At 39.5% G+C, this 17,088-nt stretch overlaps 1 protein-coding gene across 1 annotated transcript in view; it reads left to right on the top strand.

Annotated features, from left to right (window-relative positions):
- FAF2 (Fas associated factor family member 2) overlaps window positions 1-17,088 on the top strand; it is a 2,444,504-nt gene that overhangs the window by 2,034,158 nt on the left and 393,258 nt on the right. The gene's annotated exons all lie outside the window — the stretch shown is intronic.

The following is a 17,088-nucleotide window of genomic DNA, read 5'->3' as shown; positions in this document are numbered from 1 at the left end:
TCGTACTGCATTCCTTGCTTAGGCCCCGACCACGTTTTTGTGCCTTGTTCAAACCCCGAACTATTCAGTATCTGGCTATATTTGCAGCAAATTATTTTGGTACTCTGTATAACTATCCAGAAATGGCTTCGGTAAGCCATCCGACTACCGATATTCCAAAAAAAATAAGGATAAAGACGGAGACCACATAGGTCCAAAACTGCCAACGATGCTTCCGTTAAGCTTGTCACCAGTCTGCCGGTACTCAGTGAGGCGCTTTCGTAGCCCCTGATACCCACTACCTCAGATTCACAGGGCTCTACTAGGCCCATTCGGTGTCTGATATGCCGCCAGATGCTTCTTTGACTGTGGAACCTGCAGATGTCTCTACCTTGGATGGGTCCAAAGCCGCTGTGCAGGCACCTGCTTCTGAGGGTGTATTCAGGCCTACAGACTTGCATTTTAAACCAACGCCATCTTCTTCATCCAGGCCTAAAACTCGACCCACGCCTAGAAAACCGACATCCAAACCACATGCTCAGGCCCATATGCCTAAAAAACAAATGATTAGAATGGCTGAAGACCTTATTACTTTAATTAGGGGAAGCAAGCCTTCTCCCTCTAAGAGACCTAGAACTGATTTTCCTTTTGATTCTACTGATCAGGATTCTGAAATTTCTGTTTCTTTTGATTACCAGGATCTGCCCTTATCTACCTATGAGGATTCTGATGCTGAGGATTCCTTTCCCTCTACTCCCCCCCCCCCCAGATGATTTTTTTTTTGGTGAAACCTTGCACACTCTTAGGGAGCATTTCCGCTGTGAAAGCCAGGATTACTCTGATTCCAAAAAGAGGCTTAGTGAATTCTTACTCCTCCCTCAACACTTCTGTGTACTTGAGGCAATGTTACAACTGCCTCATGTACACAGACATCCCTCTCCTCCTCCCAACAAATTGGGCCATTGACGAGGGGAAGGTGGTCCCTTCCTGGACCTCGCAAAAGCCTTCGATACAATACCCCACTCGGGCATTATAGATAAGCTCACCAGCTTAAATATAAACCCCTATGTCACTAGATGGGTTGCAAACTGGCTCAAGGACAGAACCCACATAGTTAGAATTGCTGGAGCCATGTCAGACTCCAGTTGCAAGTGGCGTCCCACAAGGCTCAGTCCTGGGACCTCTCTTGTTCGGTATATATTTCTCAGAGGTACAGGCCAACACGGAAGACTGTGGCTGACCAAGTTCGCAGATGACTGCAAACTGGGAGCCATAATCGACTCTCCAGCCAACACAAGCATCCTCCAAAAGGGCCTCAACAACTGGTGCCAGAGCCATGGCCTCAAGCTAAACGCCAAAAAGTATATAGTCATCCCCTTTGGCAAAAACAAAGTGCCCACAAATTACCACATAAGTGGTAATCCATTAAGTACAGAAGAAGTAATTAGAGACCTGGGGACCCAAGTTGATAGCAATCTCTCATTTGACAACCAAGTGGCCAAAGTGGTTAGAAAAACATTTTATATAGCCCACCTAATCATGAAGGGATTCACATCTAGATCAGGGGAGGTCATCGTGCCTCTTTACTCATCCCTCATCAGGCCCATAATTGAGTATAATGCCCCTTTTGGGATGTACCTTACCAGACACCTGCAGCTGGAAAGACCCCAAAAGTACCTCAACAAGAGGATCAAAGGGCTCAAACAGATGCCATATGCTGCCCAGTTAAAGAAACTCCAGCTCTACTCAGTGGCATACCGCTTGCTCAGAGGCAATCTGTGCCTGACATATAAAGCCATGTCCAACCCGGAATTAATGGACATGCTGCATCTCAGAAAATCCAAATCCCATCGAGCTACGCGCTCGAGAGACTTGAACCTCAGCACTGAAATAAATAGGACATGCTGGAGGGACAGATTCATAACCCAGAGGCTCCCTTCACTCTGGAATAAAATCCCAGTCCAGGTTAGGCAGAGTCCCTCATTGACTCTCTTCAAGAGGAATCTTGATGAGTTAATGGGAGATCGTAGGTTTACCCCGGGTATCACTTCTGTGTCACTGTTAGACAGAGGCACAGTATACTAACCTCGAAAAAGGGCATAGCAAAATTAATTTAAAATGGGTGATGAAAGCCAAACACACTCTGGCTAGGCTTATAAATGCCCTAGGGCAGATAGCCTAGTATGAACCTATGAACACAGGCCTTTAGCTATCCCTCCTGTCCTGGACATTGTAGATGATGCTTTCTTGGAATCTAGCCTCGCTCCAGACACTTTACCTCCAGCTCCCAGGAAACCTGTCCGGTATTAGAGTACCTGATTCTCACAAGTTCCTCTTCAGGAATCCTACTGCAGACCCAGAGACCATTTCCCAAGGACCTAAAGGCATTAAGGCTGCTACAGCCAAAAACCCTACACCCTCTGGTAGAGATTCCAGGGCCTTGGACAGATGGGATAAGAAGGTATACACTGATGGTACTTTGGCCATTAGGGCCTTAACCTGCCAGTTTCATATGTTAAAGTATCAGCAGCATATTATGGGACTACTTAAACAGAAAATGATGTTGATTCCTGACTGTGCTGAACATAAAGAATTACAGGATTTAATGTAGTCTGCTGAACAAGTTGGTAAACATAGTTTGCAATGTGGTTTTGACTCTTTAGAAGCATCTTGCAGGGCTGCTGTCACTGGGTCTGTTCTTAAAAGGCATGCTTGGCTTAAGGAACAAAAATTGCCAGATCATGTTAAAGCTAAATTACTGGATGCTCCCTTAAACCAAGACCGCCTGTTTGGCAACAAAGCGGAAGAAGTTCTTAAAAAGATGGAGGAAAAAGCAAACTGTTAATTTCCTGCACATACAGCCTCCCAGATTTAGTAGGCATTTGCCTGCTAAGAATTGGTCCTTTCCTCTCTCTTTTAGGCTTTCTCAGTCCAAACCCAGGAGCAGCAAACCACCTAGGCTACAGTCTCAAGGTACTCACATGCCTAAGCAGTGGGGGGCTCCCACTTCCAAAGCTGGAAGTAGTAATACACCCCCCTATGGAAAAATGTCACAATGACTTAACCTTAAACCTTCCAAGCCCTGCTCAACTACCTGCTCCCTTAGGAGGAAAGATCGCCCTGCATGCAAAAAACTGGGAACTCCTTACCCAGGACAAATAGGTTTTAAATATTGTTTTCCAAGGATACAAATTCCCACACCTTACCAACCCCAAACGGTTGGCCAGACCTCCCCCTAAACAAGTGGGCAGAGGTCCAACAGTAGGTTCTCTCTTCTAAGTATCAGGGCTATTCAACCGGACCCAGCAGAAGAAAGGGGACAAGGTTTTTACTCAAGACTTTTCCTTATACCCAGAAAAGACAGCTTCTGGTGTCCTATCCTGGACCTCTCTATTCTAAATACCTTTTTGGTAATCCCAAAATTTAAAATGCTAGCACTTCAGCAGCTGCATCCTATGCTAGGCAAAGATGCCTGGTTGGCAACCTTAGACTTAAAGGAAGCTTAGCTGCACATTCCAGTAAGGGAATCCTGCAGGAATTTCGTATGCTTCAGAGCAGGCTCCATGCACTCTACTGCGCCCATGTTAAATACAAAGTGTCTAGCTCCAGTCATTGCATTTTGCAGGCAAAGAAATATTCAAATATACCCATACACGGACAATTGTCTAATTCAGGCAGAAAGCCAGGACATGCTACTAAAACATCTGGCATTTGTAAAGAAACTTTTAACTTCTCTGGGTTACACCATAAACAGAAAGAAATCTCATCTAGTACCCTGCCAACAAATTGTATTCCTGGGAGCAAGCTTGAACACAACTTCCCAGATGGCTTACCTCACACCAGAGAAATAAGTTTGACAGCCTACTTCAAACAACTGGCCATAAAGACCCAGCTATCTGCAAGGAAAATGCTGCAAGCCCTGGGGTTCATGGCCTCTTGCATTTCCACTAATTCCGTATGCAAGACTGCATATGAGAAAACTACAATGGTATCTAAAAAGCCTGTGGTGTCAACATTCTTGGTAGGCAGAGGCCTGCTTCCAGAACAAGGGGCTCCCATTCACTCTACCCCCTGCCTCCCAAACCCTAACAACAGACCCATCAGACTATGCTTGGGGGGGGCTCACTTGGCAGGGCAGTGCATTCAGGGCAAATGGAACCCGCGTCAGATGCACCTGCTTATCAGTCAAAAAGAAATGTTAGCTGTACAGAATTCCCTGACAGCCTTCAAGGACCACATTATTCCAGGACAATTATTGGTAAAGACAGACAACACTTATGTGGTACATAAACAAGCAGGGGGGAACCCATTCATACCCTGTCTGCAGACTAGCCATGGCTCTGTTGAACACAGCCTTGAGCTACCAAGTGCACTAGCTCAATTCCTGCCAGGCAAGCTAAATTCACTGGTAGACTACCTAAGCAGAAATCTTATGGACCCACGAGTGGAAACTGGAACCAAAGATATTCAACCTTTTGAGAAACAAATGGAGGGAATCCAGAGATAGACCTGTTTGCCTCCCCTCAGAACTACCAATTGGACAAATTCTGCACAAGGACTCCCCACAGTCAAGCTTGGAAAGTGGGTGCCCTGTCCTTCACCTGGGAATGCCTCTCAGTTTATGCCTTTCCCCCTCTGCCTCTCCTCTCGAACGTTTTGCTAAAGATCAAACAGGACAAACCAAGGACAATACTGATTACACCAGACTGGCCACGCCAGCACTGGTACCCCCTCTTGCACAGTATGTCACTGCTGGAACCATGGCACCTGCCTCAGACCCCTTCCTTGCTGTCCCAGCAGGAGGGCCAGATTCTGCATCCTCCACTTCAAACCCTGAAGCTTGCAGCCTGGCTAATTACTTGAGCTCTCCAGTATCATCCCTCAGTAAGCAGGTGCTAGATGTTATTCTGGAGGCGAGGAGGCCTAGTACTAGAAAATCCTTTGCTGAAAAGTGGAAAAGATATTGTTCCTGGAGCCAGACTCGGGGGATGGGCACAACGGTGCCCAGCTTACCGCATATTCTTCAGTACTTAACAGAGATGCTCCACAAGGGCCTTTCCTTCTCGTCAGTTAAAATTCATGTCTCTGCCATTTCAGCACATTATAATACTGAGCCACCCCTCTTCTCTCACTCTCTGCTAAAGCAATTCCTCAGAGGGGCCAAAAAGTTAAGACCACCCAGGAGAGCCCCTACTCCTGCCTGGGACCTCAACTTTGTATTGGAAAAGCTCACTTTACCTCCTTTTGAGCCAGCTGCAACTGCAGAGTTGAAATTCCTTTCTTGGAAAATGGCCTTCCTTCTAGGTATCACTTCAGCAAGAAGAGTGTCTGAATTACAGGCCCTCATGGCAGTGGAGCCCGTCATCATCTTCCAAGCAGACAGGATGTCCCTCATGACCAGTCCTTCCTTTATGCCCAAGGTGGTGTCTAGTGTGGCCCTTAATCAGTCCATTCATTTGCCTACTTTTTTTCCCAAATCCACAAAACAAAGGGGAACGAATACTGCACTCTTTGGATGTGCACAGACAACGTAGATTTTATTTGGACAGGACTAAGCCTCTCAAAGTCTGAACAGCTGCTAGTTGGCTTTGCTGCAGTGGAAGGGGGGGGGGGGGGCATTTCAAAGCAAACCATTTCTAAATGGATAGCCCATTGCATTCATTTCTGCTATAAAGCACCATGGAAAACCTGCCCCACAGGGGATAAGATCACATTCCACCAGGGCTGCATCTACCTCTACAGCTTTTCTCAGAGGTGTCCCTAACAGGGACATCCTAGAAGCTGCTATCTGGAGCTCTGTACATACCTCCACCAAGCATTACCACACATCCCTATCTTTTCTAAATCCAGAGCTGGTTTTACCACTGCAGTCTTGCAGGGCTTAATAGCTGGTCCTAATGCTCTCTAACTTCCTCCTCTCTTCCTTAGCTTTGGGAATCATCCCAAATGTAATGACTGCAACAGTGAAACACATAGAACATAGTACAGTTGTGTACACTTACCGTAAATGTAGATGTTAGAGTGTATTCACTGTTGCAGTCCTGGTTACCCTCCCTCCAGCCCCTGACTACTACTTGCTATACCTTTCTTCTTGTTTAGTGTATTTCTGCATTCTGGTGTATTTGCTTTTTGTTGGAGGTGTAACCTAACATATAATTGCTTCCCATTATGGGGGCACCTGACATCTGGGACAAGAAAAACTGATGTAATGGCGTCGGCTACATGTTTTATACCCTTGACGACCTGACATCATGGAAGAAGAGGCAGCATCCGGCTCAGGGATCCAAGACTTTGATATTTAGGCTGGCTGAGGGCTACCTGCAGGCAGATAACCCAAATATAATGACTGCAACAGTGAATACACTCTGACATCTACATTTGTGGCAAGTGTACACAACTGTACTTTTCTGCCTTTCTACCACTAGAGCCCATACTTTTCTCCCACTTGCCAGTGCACCAGTTTCAGAAAGGGATTCTGCATCAGTGGTCCCCTAGAGGAAGAGATTGATTCACAGTGGGACCTCAGTTTTGTATTGAAAATGCCCCTCAACAAGCTGTTTCCTGTCCTGGAAAACAGCTTTGTTTAATGCCTGACCTCATCTAAAAGAATGTCCCAGGCCACTTTGCTTACTAATCCCGCTGTCATGCCAAATGTTACAGAACTGACACTGAACAAAGCTACATACTTGCAAGTATTTTTTTTTTCCTTCCCACAGAATAAGGGGGTGAGAATCTTGCCCACTCTAGATGTTCACATGCAGTTGAGCTTTTACTTGTTTAGGACAAAGCAGTTGAGCAAGTGTGACCATCTGGATATATCCTCTGTTAAAGGAAGAGAAGGAAAACCAGTCAACAAACTGTCTCAAAGTATGTTGCCCACTCGATTGCATTTTGTTACACCACTGTGGGGAAAATGCTCCTTGGTACAGGGTGTTCATGCCACCAGGGTCACAACTACTATAGCAGCCTTCCTTATGGGAGTGGCAATATAGGCTATTATTGAAGCACCTGCTTCAGTTTGCACCATACTTTTGCCAAGCAGTGTAATCTAGGCGCCATTTTCCATAATTGTAAATGTTCATGTATATTAAGTCAGTACCACTTCCTTCCTTACACTCCCTTTGTTGTGATGATTACTCAGATCATTATTTCCACCGCATAGATTATTGTTCTTTGTGTCTGCCCCCCCCCCGAGATATTAGTTATATTAATTTTAAAACAATAAATCAATTATAAAACTATTTACATAGTTCTACATCTGAGCAATACATCAAGATTATACATATCAGCAACAATTAATATTTTTCAAGAAAATCTTTAAATTTAAGCCAAGATTATAATATTAGAAGTTTTCGTCTTTATAGTATGCAGTTCGTTACTGCAAACAGTTGTTGCCATACTAATGAATTCAGCACTAGAGGGGGTAACTTTACTTTTCCAGTTTTTGCTTTACTTTTTCTGGCTGTAGCAAGAATAGACGAAAAAAGAGGTATTTGTTTTTTTGGAATTATCTCAGGAATCAGAGAATTAAATAAAAGTAATGATTTAGAAACATTACATCTGTCTGACCATAGAGCTTGGATGAAGTTATTTATTTCCAAAGAAAGAGGATGCATCCAGTCAGCTGTTTTTTTTTTTCATTATCACATCTTCAGCATTTAATTATATTTGATTTATACATAATTGCATTTTGTTAGAAGTGACAAAAGCTCTGTTAACATTTCCAAATGAAAATTTTCCAGTATAATGAAGATGTAGTTTTATCTGTAGTTTTTAATATTTTTTTGTATTCTTCAGAGAAGTATTAATTATTAATTTTTGAGGAGTAGTTACAATAGGTATTGTCTACATATGTGAAATCTAAGTTAAGAATTTTATAAATTTATGACAAATTATTTTTCCCATTGCATTATTATTTATTAAGAATTCCAATAATTTGGGGAACATTTTTTTTATCTAGGTTAAATCTTATTAATCTGTGTTCACAAAGTCTCTAAATAGTTGTAAAATTAACCAGTTCTCAGAATCTTGACTGTATGTGTACCTTAAATTTTCAACAATCAGTACTATTTAAGAATTGATCCCAATAAATTGTTACTTTGTTCTTTTCAATACTAGCATTTTGTTGAAGTTATGAGTTTCTTAGCAGTCATTTGTATATGCAGTTGGAAACGGAAAATATTAAGTCTTTAATACAATTGGTTAAGCTTCTAGTGTCATTCTAAGGGGATCCATTATCTGTCTCCTTGGGATGGACATGGTCGACAGACAACGATGCTTTGCCAGAGATGGCCTGCACCTGTCGTCCCTGGGATTCCGGATACTGGCTAAGGCTCTTGCCGCCCCTATAGTGCCTTTTTTAGGCAAGATTCAAATCACAAATTCACCACTGTAACAGGAACAGGCAAGCAAAAACTGAGGGTAATACTAGTCAGTGCTAGAAGTCTAAATCTCAAAATGCACTCACTCAAGGCGCTCCTTAAAATGGAGAACATCGATATCTGTGCAGTGACTGAGACCTGGTTCAAGGCTCCAGAGAGCACCCCTGCACTACCAGGCTTATAACTGATACCACACTTTTCGGTCATGTAACCTGGACCGGAACACCAAAGGCAGAGGTGTGTCCATATTCATTAAGGATATCCACACCTCCAGGCTAGTTGCTCAACATAATGCATCCAAGGTTATCCAAGTGCAACTAACTCTGGGCAAAACTGCAATCCAAATTGTAGCTTGCTACAGATCCCCCACCATGCGCCAAGGTTCCCACTCTTTTCTTGATGTACTGGAAAATATTAGGGTTCAACCAAACACCCTAATAATAGGCGATTTCAACTACCCCACCATTAACTGGGAAAACTGCTTGTGTACCAACTCCTTCACACAACGCTTTCTGGAATTCATAAACTCCAATGCCCTAGATCAACTTATCCACCCCTCCCCCCCAGGGCAACAGTATCCTAGACCTAGTCATTACCAACATGAGTGACCGGTGTTCCACACCTGAAGTCAACTCCTCGTTGGTCCGATCCAACCATAAGCTAATAACCCTTGATATCCACATCTCGCCCCCACCCCATCCCCCCCATTAAGGAAACCACAGTAAAAAATTTCTCCAAAGCCAACTTCATGCTTCTTAAGACAGAAGTGGTGAACTTCATGACACCCATGCAGATGGACAATACAGTTACGACTGAATCCTACACAAATGCACTCTGTAAGCACTTACACGACTGCATGGATCGTGCTATCCCAAACAGAACCAAGACGCTATCCTCCAAAAAAGGAAGCCAATCTGGTGGTCCCCTGCCATAAACAAACTGTACAACAGAAGGAAGAAATTGTTGCAAAAGAGAGTAAAATCCCATGAGTGGAGGAGCTCCCTGGTCAGCCTCAGTAAGAAGTTGAGATCCCTTATAACATCCTCCAAAGCTAGTTATGAAAACAAAATCGCCACTGATTCTAAGGACAACCATAAAGCATTCTGTAGCTGTGTCAAGAATCTCAATGGCAACACCCAGATCTGCTCTGAGTTACAGCACAATGGCACGAAAATTACAGAACCAACTGATATTGCCAACATCCTGGCAGATAAGTTCAATGCTAACTTTACCCCCCCACCCCCTAAAGGGCCCATATCTATACAGGAAGAATGCAGAGTCCCTGTAATCACAACTATGCAGGTAAAAGCTGCACACTCAAAGCCAAAAACACAGCATCCATGGGACCGGACAACATTCCAGGCTGCATTTTACACGAACTTCAGAACGAACTGGCTCCCCACCTAAGCACCATGTTCAATCATAGCCTCACATCAGGCTTTGTGCCCACTGAATGGCGTACAGCAACAGTTATCCCACTCCACAAAGGGGGAGCCACCACTGTACCTGGGAACTATCGCCCTATTAGCCTGATGAGCCTGGTCTGCAAGGCCATGGAACGTGTCATCATGGAACTCCTAAACAAAGACGTAGGTAACCTCCAAACTCTGGATCCCACCCAGTTCGGGTTTGTGAAAGGCAGATCATGCCTCCTGAACCTGATCGACTTTGAGGCAGTCACCAAAGCCGTAGATGAGGGTAAGGTTGTTCACATAGCCTATCTTGACCTCACCAAGGCTTTCAACACCATCCCCCATTCTGGAATTATAGCTAAGCTCACTATAAATCCCTACGTCACAAGATGGGTTGCCAACTGGCTCACTGACAGAACCCACACTGTAAAAGTTGCACACTCCAAATCTGACCTCACACCAGTGACAAGTGGAGTACCACAGGGTTCAGTCCTGGGACCTCTCCTGTTTGGTATCTACTTCACTGAAATACAGGCCAACACAGAAGGCCTCTGGCTAACTAAGTTCGCAGATGACTGCAAACTAGAAACAATCGTAGAGTCCCCAAATTATGTGGAAATCCTACAGAAGGGCCTCACTGAGACAGATGCCTGGTATCAGAGCCATGGCCTCAAGCTCAGTGCCAAAAAGTGCATTGACATCCCCTTTGGTAAAAACTCTGTACCCATGAACTACTACATAGACAGCAGTCTACTTAACACCGAATGTGTGATAAGAGACCTTGGGACCCAGGTGGACAGTAGTCTGTCCTTTGATAGTCACATCGCCGCAGTAGTCAGGAAGTCCTTCTACTTGGCACACCTCATCATAAAAGGGTTCTCATCCAGGAAAAGAGAGATCATTGTTCCCCTCTACTCGACACTCATTAGACCCATTATATAGAGTACAACGCCCCTTTTGGAATGTACCTCACAAGACATCTGCAGCAGCTGGAAAGGCCACAGAAGTACTTCACAAAGAGAATTACTGGCCTCAAACAGATGCCCTACACTAACCATCTCAAAAAACTCCAGCTTTTCTCCATAGCATATCGCCTACTCCATGGTGATCTCTGCCTAACATATAAAGCTGTGTGAAACCCAGAGCTGTTGGACATGCTACACCTAAAGAAATCCCAATCCCTCCGAGCTACACGGTCTAGGGACCAAAACCTTGTCACCACAATAAACAGGACATGCTGGAGGGATAGATTCCTGTCCCAGAGACTTCCCATACTCTGGAACAGGCTACCCATCTATGTCCAGCAAAGTTCTTTATTAGCACTCTTCAAGAAAAATCTTGATGAGTGGATGGGAAATAGGAAATACACCCCCGGGGATCACTTCTGTGTGTCTGCTCGACAGTGGCACAGGGAAATAACTTTCTTGGGTGGCATAAGCCAGGGAACCTTGTTGGCTAGGCTTACGTAGACCCTCGGGCCGATAGCCTAGTACCTACCTGTGAACCTATAGTGGTCAGAATATGTGAACTTTTGGAAAGAGGAAATTGGTATTTAAATAGGGAATCTGAGAAAAGGGTGCAATTCCAATTAAGCAAAAATCTTTTAATAAGCAGATAAAACTATTAGAGACTGTTTGTTTATAACTGGTTATGATACATTTATTATTTACTAATGTTTTTGATCTATTTGTTTCCATGTTTAGTCATAAGATGAATTTATCCACAATGCTATAACTTTTGCAGTTGTTGAAGTAGCATGCAGTTGCATATCAGGGAATCCTATTCCACCGTTATCACTACCTTTTCGGTGGCAATCAGAGGAAATTCTTGGTGTATCAGGATGCCAAAGTAGAATATTTATCTTTTATATTTATTTTTTTGGAGGAAATGCTAACGATTGTAAGACGAACAATATTTTAGGGAGAATTACCATCTTAATGAGCATTAATCATTCTTCCATGGTAAAGAAGAATTTATTCCAGTTTGTGACTAAACTTTTATTAACAACCTGTTGAAAGTTTGTATCATTTCTTTAGTATTAGACATAATGGTTATACCAAGGTATTTCATTTGATTGCTATCCCAATTGAAGTTAGAATATTTTTGTATGATTTTTTTTTTTATTAATTAATGTACTTGTTTTAATATGATTAAATCTTGAGAGTTCTTCAAACCGACTCTCAGAACAAAGTGCATGCTGTAAGGAATTCTCTGTATTTTCTATTGTCAGTAAAATATATCAGCAGAGAGTTGAATCTTTAATTTGAAATATTTTTATTTTGATGCAGTTAATGTTCTTATTGGATCTAATACTGTTAGCAAAGGGTTCTATATCTAATGCAAAAAGTAAAGGTGATAAAGGACAGCTTTGTTTTGTACTTTTTTGAAATTTAAAGGAATTAAAAAGAAAATAACCTATTTTGACAGAAGCACCAGAGTTATTGTATAACTTAGAAATTAATGTAATTAGCTCAGGTGAGAAATTATACACTTTAAATTTTTTAAACAGGTATGATCAATTAACTGAGTCAAAAGCCTTATCTAAATCAAGACTAATGATAGTTTGTATTTGCATAGTGTATTGTTGCATATATTCTTATTATATTATCCTGTATTTGGCTATTTAAAATAAACCCAGTTTGATCACTGTTAATTAGTTTAGGTGTAAGTAGATTAATTGTATTAGCTAAAATGGACAATGAACATCTTATAGTTCACATTTAAAAGTGAAATGGGTCTGTATGATGAGCACTTTGTAAGATCCTTATCTTGTTTTAAAATGTTATATAAGAGAATATTTCCATGATGGGGGTACTTCAGCAGCAGTTTTTATTTCTCTGTATACCTTATCTAATATTTTTAACTGCATCATCCGTTACTAGTTTACATATCATAAGGTCATCTAGCCTAGTGCTTATTATTTGTTAACTTTATTTTAATTTTTATTTCTGTTAAAGTGAATGGTCTATCAATTTTTTTATTCTTCACGTTTTCAACTATGTCATTATCTAGGTTATTTGTATTTACATTTCCATAAAATATTTTAAAGCCCTCAAGATTACCTTTAATATCTGTTCTTTCTTTTTATTTGTGTGTTATTTCTTTGATATGATTTAGTTTTTTAATTTCCTTTGATCTAAGAGCAAGTTTATGCAAGCTTTTAAAGGGTTTACCGAATATACCTGAAGTTTGTTCTTCCATGCTTATCAAATCTGTGATTTAGATTTTCAACAAATTTTGCATTTAAGATTTTAAGTTCAGACTGACAATGTCATTTAGTTTAGATTTAACTTTAGTGGGTCTGTTTTGACCTGTAGTGCATTCAGTTATTTGTCCCAATTCTCTTGTTTTACTAATTTACAAGCTTGTGACTTTTCCATTTAAGTAAGCCTTTAGTGAATCCCACAGGACAGTGTCAGAAACGTCACCATTCATGTTTATTTCTAGGAATTTTTTGATCTTTTTAACTTGCCAATCCTTGAATCTCCTATGATGTATTAAATTGTCAGTTTTTAAAGTGATATTAAAGATTATAGCATTATGGTCTGATAATGGATATGAAACTATTGAAACTTCTCTGATATGTGATAGATTGAGACAAAAATGTTATCAGTATTTGTTTGTGTCCCATGTCTGTATGAATAATGGATACTATTTTATGTATTATGTGTAAAGTTGTTCATAGAATTGAAGTGAGTTTGTTTTACAATTAGAATCACCAGCCATTAATACTTCGCCTTTCATGTAATAGGCTACAGTGGCTAAGCAATTTTTTGCATCTTTAGCTCCAATCCCTAAAATAAAACAAGAGTTCACCAATGTGTATATAGTTTTCTGTTCCATTCAGTTATAAAAATGCTAAACATACCATTTTTATCAACATTTTATTTTTCACTTTAGGTTTTACTGGTGAGTTCTTCCATAAAATGATGGTGCCTCCTCTTTTAGCTCAAGCTAGAACCTGCTAAAACCAAATGATTCTATATTGAAAGTTTATTTACATCTTTAAGTAAAAATGTTTCTTGTAGAAATGCTGTTTGAGCTTTTTGTAATTGCAAGTATTTGAGCAGACTCCCCCTCTTTACTGGATTATTCAGTCCATTATTATTTATTGCATTTGTTTACCGGGAAGGTCCACTGGGCCAAAGAGTGCCCATTTTCAGTGGAGGCCCAAGGAGAGAAGCTCCACAGTGAAATCTACAATATATAACAGTTGGATTAAAGCTCAAATAAACAGTACAATACATACAATAAAATAAATAAATAAAAATAAATAACATGAATAAACAAAATACCATGCATATACAATTTGATAATAATAGCAAATATAACAGATTAATCTGTGTAAGAATTTTTGACAAAGAAAGAAAGGAAGGCAGTGCACTTGTGAATAAATCTGACCACTGACAGAACGAAGTACTTGACACTGCAGTTGTTAAAAAAATAGCAGTTGTCAGTGCATGCATTTAAAATCAGACATTTATGTAAGAGAAAAAAACAGGTATAATGTAGGACATTTATATAAGAGAAAAAAAACAGGTATAATGTAATAGTATTTGTTTATGTAACTTATATATATTTTATATATATATATATATATATATATATATATATATATATAAAGCAATATGAAATCTTCAGCTATGGATCAAAATGAACAGGCACTGAAACAAATAAATTGCCTAATGATATAATCCTAAAACATTCTACCATAGAGTAATGTATTCTTTGTTGAAAAAGACAAGCTACTTACCTCTCAAATTCTCCTTAGACTAACAATGCTTAGCTCATGCTTCTGATTCATATTCACGTGTCTCATATTTTTAGTATGCATTATCTTAGAAAAGCCTGTCAGTGAGTTTTTGAATAAGAAAAATTAAATAGGTTTTCAGAATCTTTATTAATAAGTTGACCAAACTGAATATCTCTACAATCATCTTTCCTGTACCTTGCATTATCTCCCTGGTCTACTGTATGGAGAAAGTCAGTTGTTATTTTCATATGTATTAATTTATAGGTCAGATTTTATGTTTTTCTAGTTTATGTATTGTGTGTAAAGTTGTTCATAGGATCATATGTTCATAAATTCGTGCCAGGCTAACTGCCCGTGTGGGCCATTCCAAGCCAATTACCCTATGTAAGAATCAAACCCCTGCATCTTGTGCTTATAAGGTAAATACAGTAACCACTATGCCAGCCTCCCAAACTTGTAGACATATTTACTTATTCTGATCTCTCTCTCCATTTCTGTTTACTGCGTCTTGTACTATTACTATATTCCTAGGTTTTATATTTTAGCTATAATCCTAGTATATAATATTGTATAATAGAACATTTATATTTACCCTTGTATATTTGATGCCATTTAATCTAGTACAACAGTCAGAATCATTCCTAATTTTTTCTTGAAATGTTGTGTAATAGTGTCTGAACAACCATCTGAAAATTCTTCTTTCTATGGATTCTTTCCATAATAAATTGCTCTGAGATAAGTTTTGTCGTCATTAAAAGGAGGCAATAACAGAGAAATACAATCCTAATTTTTTTATCAGAACCGTCTTTTTATAGACTAGTATGTAAACTATCCTTTTGGTATACTGCAAGCATTCAGAACTATTTAATAACTGACACTGGTTTAGAGTGCAGTTTCACTGTCTTTTGCATATCTAACTTGTATTCATTTACATTTTAGCATATGATTCAAAATATTATGATTATATACTTTGACAGGAAGAAGTAACCTGGACAGTTCTTAAAATTTTCAGAACTCCCACAGCATCACAAAAGTGCTCATGACTCACATTAAGCTGCTTCAAGCCGGTCCTCATGACAAGGGCTTGTAAATGAACAATTTATCAGCTGCAATTCACACACATGCTAACAAGCGACTCCAAGCCACCTCTGCATTATACATCAATCCCTCAAACCCTTCCAAACCACTACAAAAAAACAAAAAAAGTTTCAAAGTATATTAACCACTAGAAAGATATTGTATTTAAAGAAATAACATTTAATGATTCAGTAAGCACTGTTTGTATGAGATGTTTAATATTAAAGCAGACTGTCATTTTTAAAGGAGACGTAGCATACAAACTTGCATTAAAAGAATGACAGTTGTGTGTGCTCCAGGTTTAACTTCTAAAAGTGTGAATGTTACTATAATTATTTGATAACATTCCAATAATAGCTTTTATATATTTAAGAAACTTTTTTTTTGCATGTCAAGTATATTATCAGTAGTAAGTATATGTAATAAACAGTGGTTTAGAATGCAATTCACTGTCTTTTGCTTATTATCTAACTTGGATTCTTTCACATCTTAGCATATGATTCAAAATATAATGGTTATTTACTTTTAGACAGGAAGTAGTAACCTGGGCAGTTCTTAAAATTTTCAGAACTCTCACAGCATCACAAAAGTGCTCGTGACTCAAGTTGTTTCAAGCTGGTTTTCATATTAAGGGCTTGAAAATGAACGGTCTGTCAGTTACAATTCACATAAAAATGCTTACAAGTGAATCCAAGCTGCATCTACATTTCACATCAATCCCTCAAACCTCTCCAAACCACTAAAAACCAACAAAAACATTTCAAAGTATTTTAACCACTAAAAAGCTATCGTATTTAAAGATTTACTAAGCACTATTTGTAAGAGATGTTTAATATAAAACAGACTGTAATTTTTAAAGGAGACCTATCACAGAAACTTGCATTAAAAGAATGATAGTTGTGTGATCCAGGTTTAAATTGTAAAAGTATGAAGGTTACTCTAATTTGACATCATTCCAATAATAATTTTTATGTATGTAAAAATATATATAAATAAATAAATAAAAGATATATTTTTTATACTTTGTAACACAGCATGTCTTTCCCGGGTGCTGTTGCATGTCAAGTATAGTATCAGTAGCACTCTACTGGACCATTTTAAGAACCCAAAAAGTAACTTTAACATGCCTCTTTAGCGTTATTTGTTGCATCTTGTATTATATTTAATAGTACATTACACACTATGCCACCGAATATGTTTCATCATCATAATGATTAACTTTTAATAAAATGAATAGTTTTCACTTTTAAAGTTTAAGTGAAAATAAGTGGCTTTAATTTCATATATAGCTAAAAGAATCAAACTGTAACATTTTAAAAAGGGATGTAGTAACCATTTGAAGTAGGGAAAGAAAGAAAGAAATGATCTGAAGTGGTTATCATTTGGTCTTCAACCTGTGGATTCAGATCAGTTATCAGATCTGACTCAGATGAACACTACAGCTCTAGGATCTAAAAAATCAGAGCTCCTTCCCTACCCATAATGG

The sequence above is a fragment of the Protopterus annectens genome, chromosome 4.part0 (genome assembly GCF_019279795.1).
Source record: "Protopterus annectens isolate FY-2018-M chromosome 4.part0, PAN1.0, whole genome shotgun sequence".
NCBI classification, from domain to species: domain Eukaryota; kingdom Metazoa; phylum Chordata; order Ceratodontiformes; family Protopteridae; genus Protopterus; species Protopterus annectens.
Note: the sequence above shows the minus strand (reverse complement) of the source record. Positions and strands in the feature narration are given on the sequence as shown.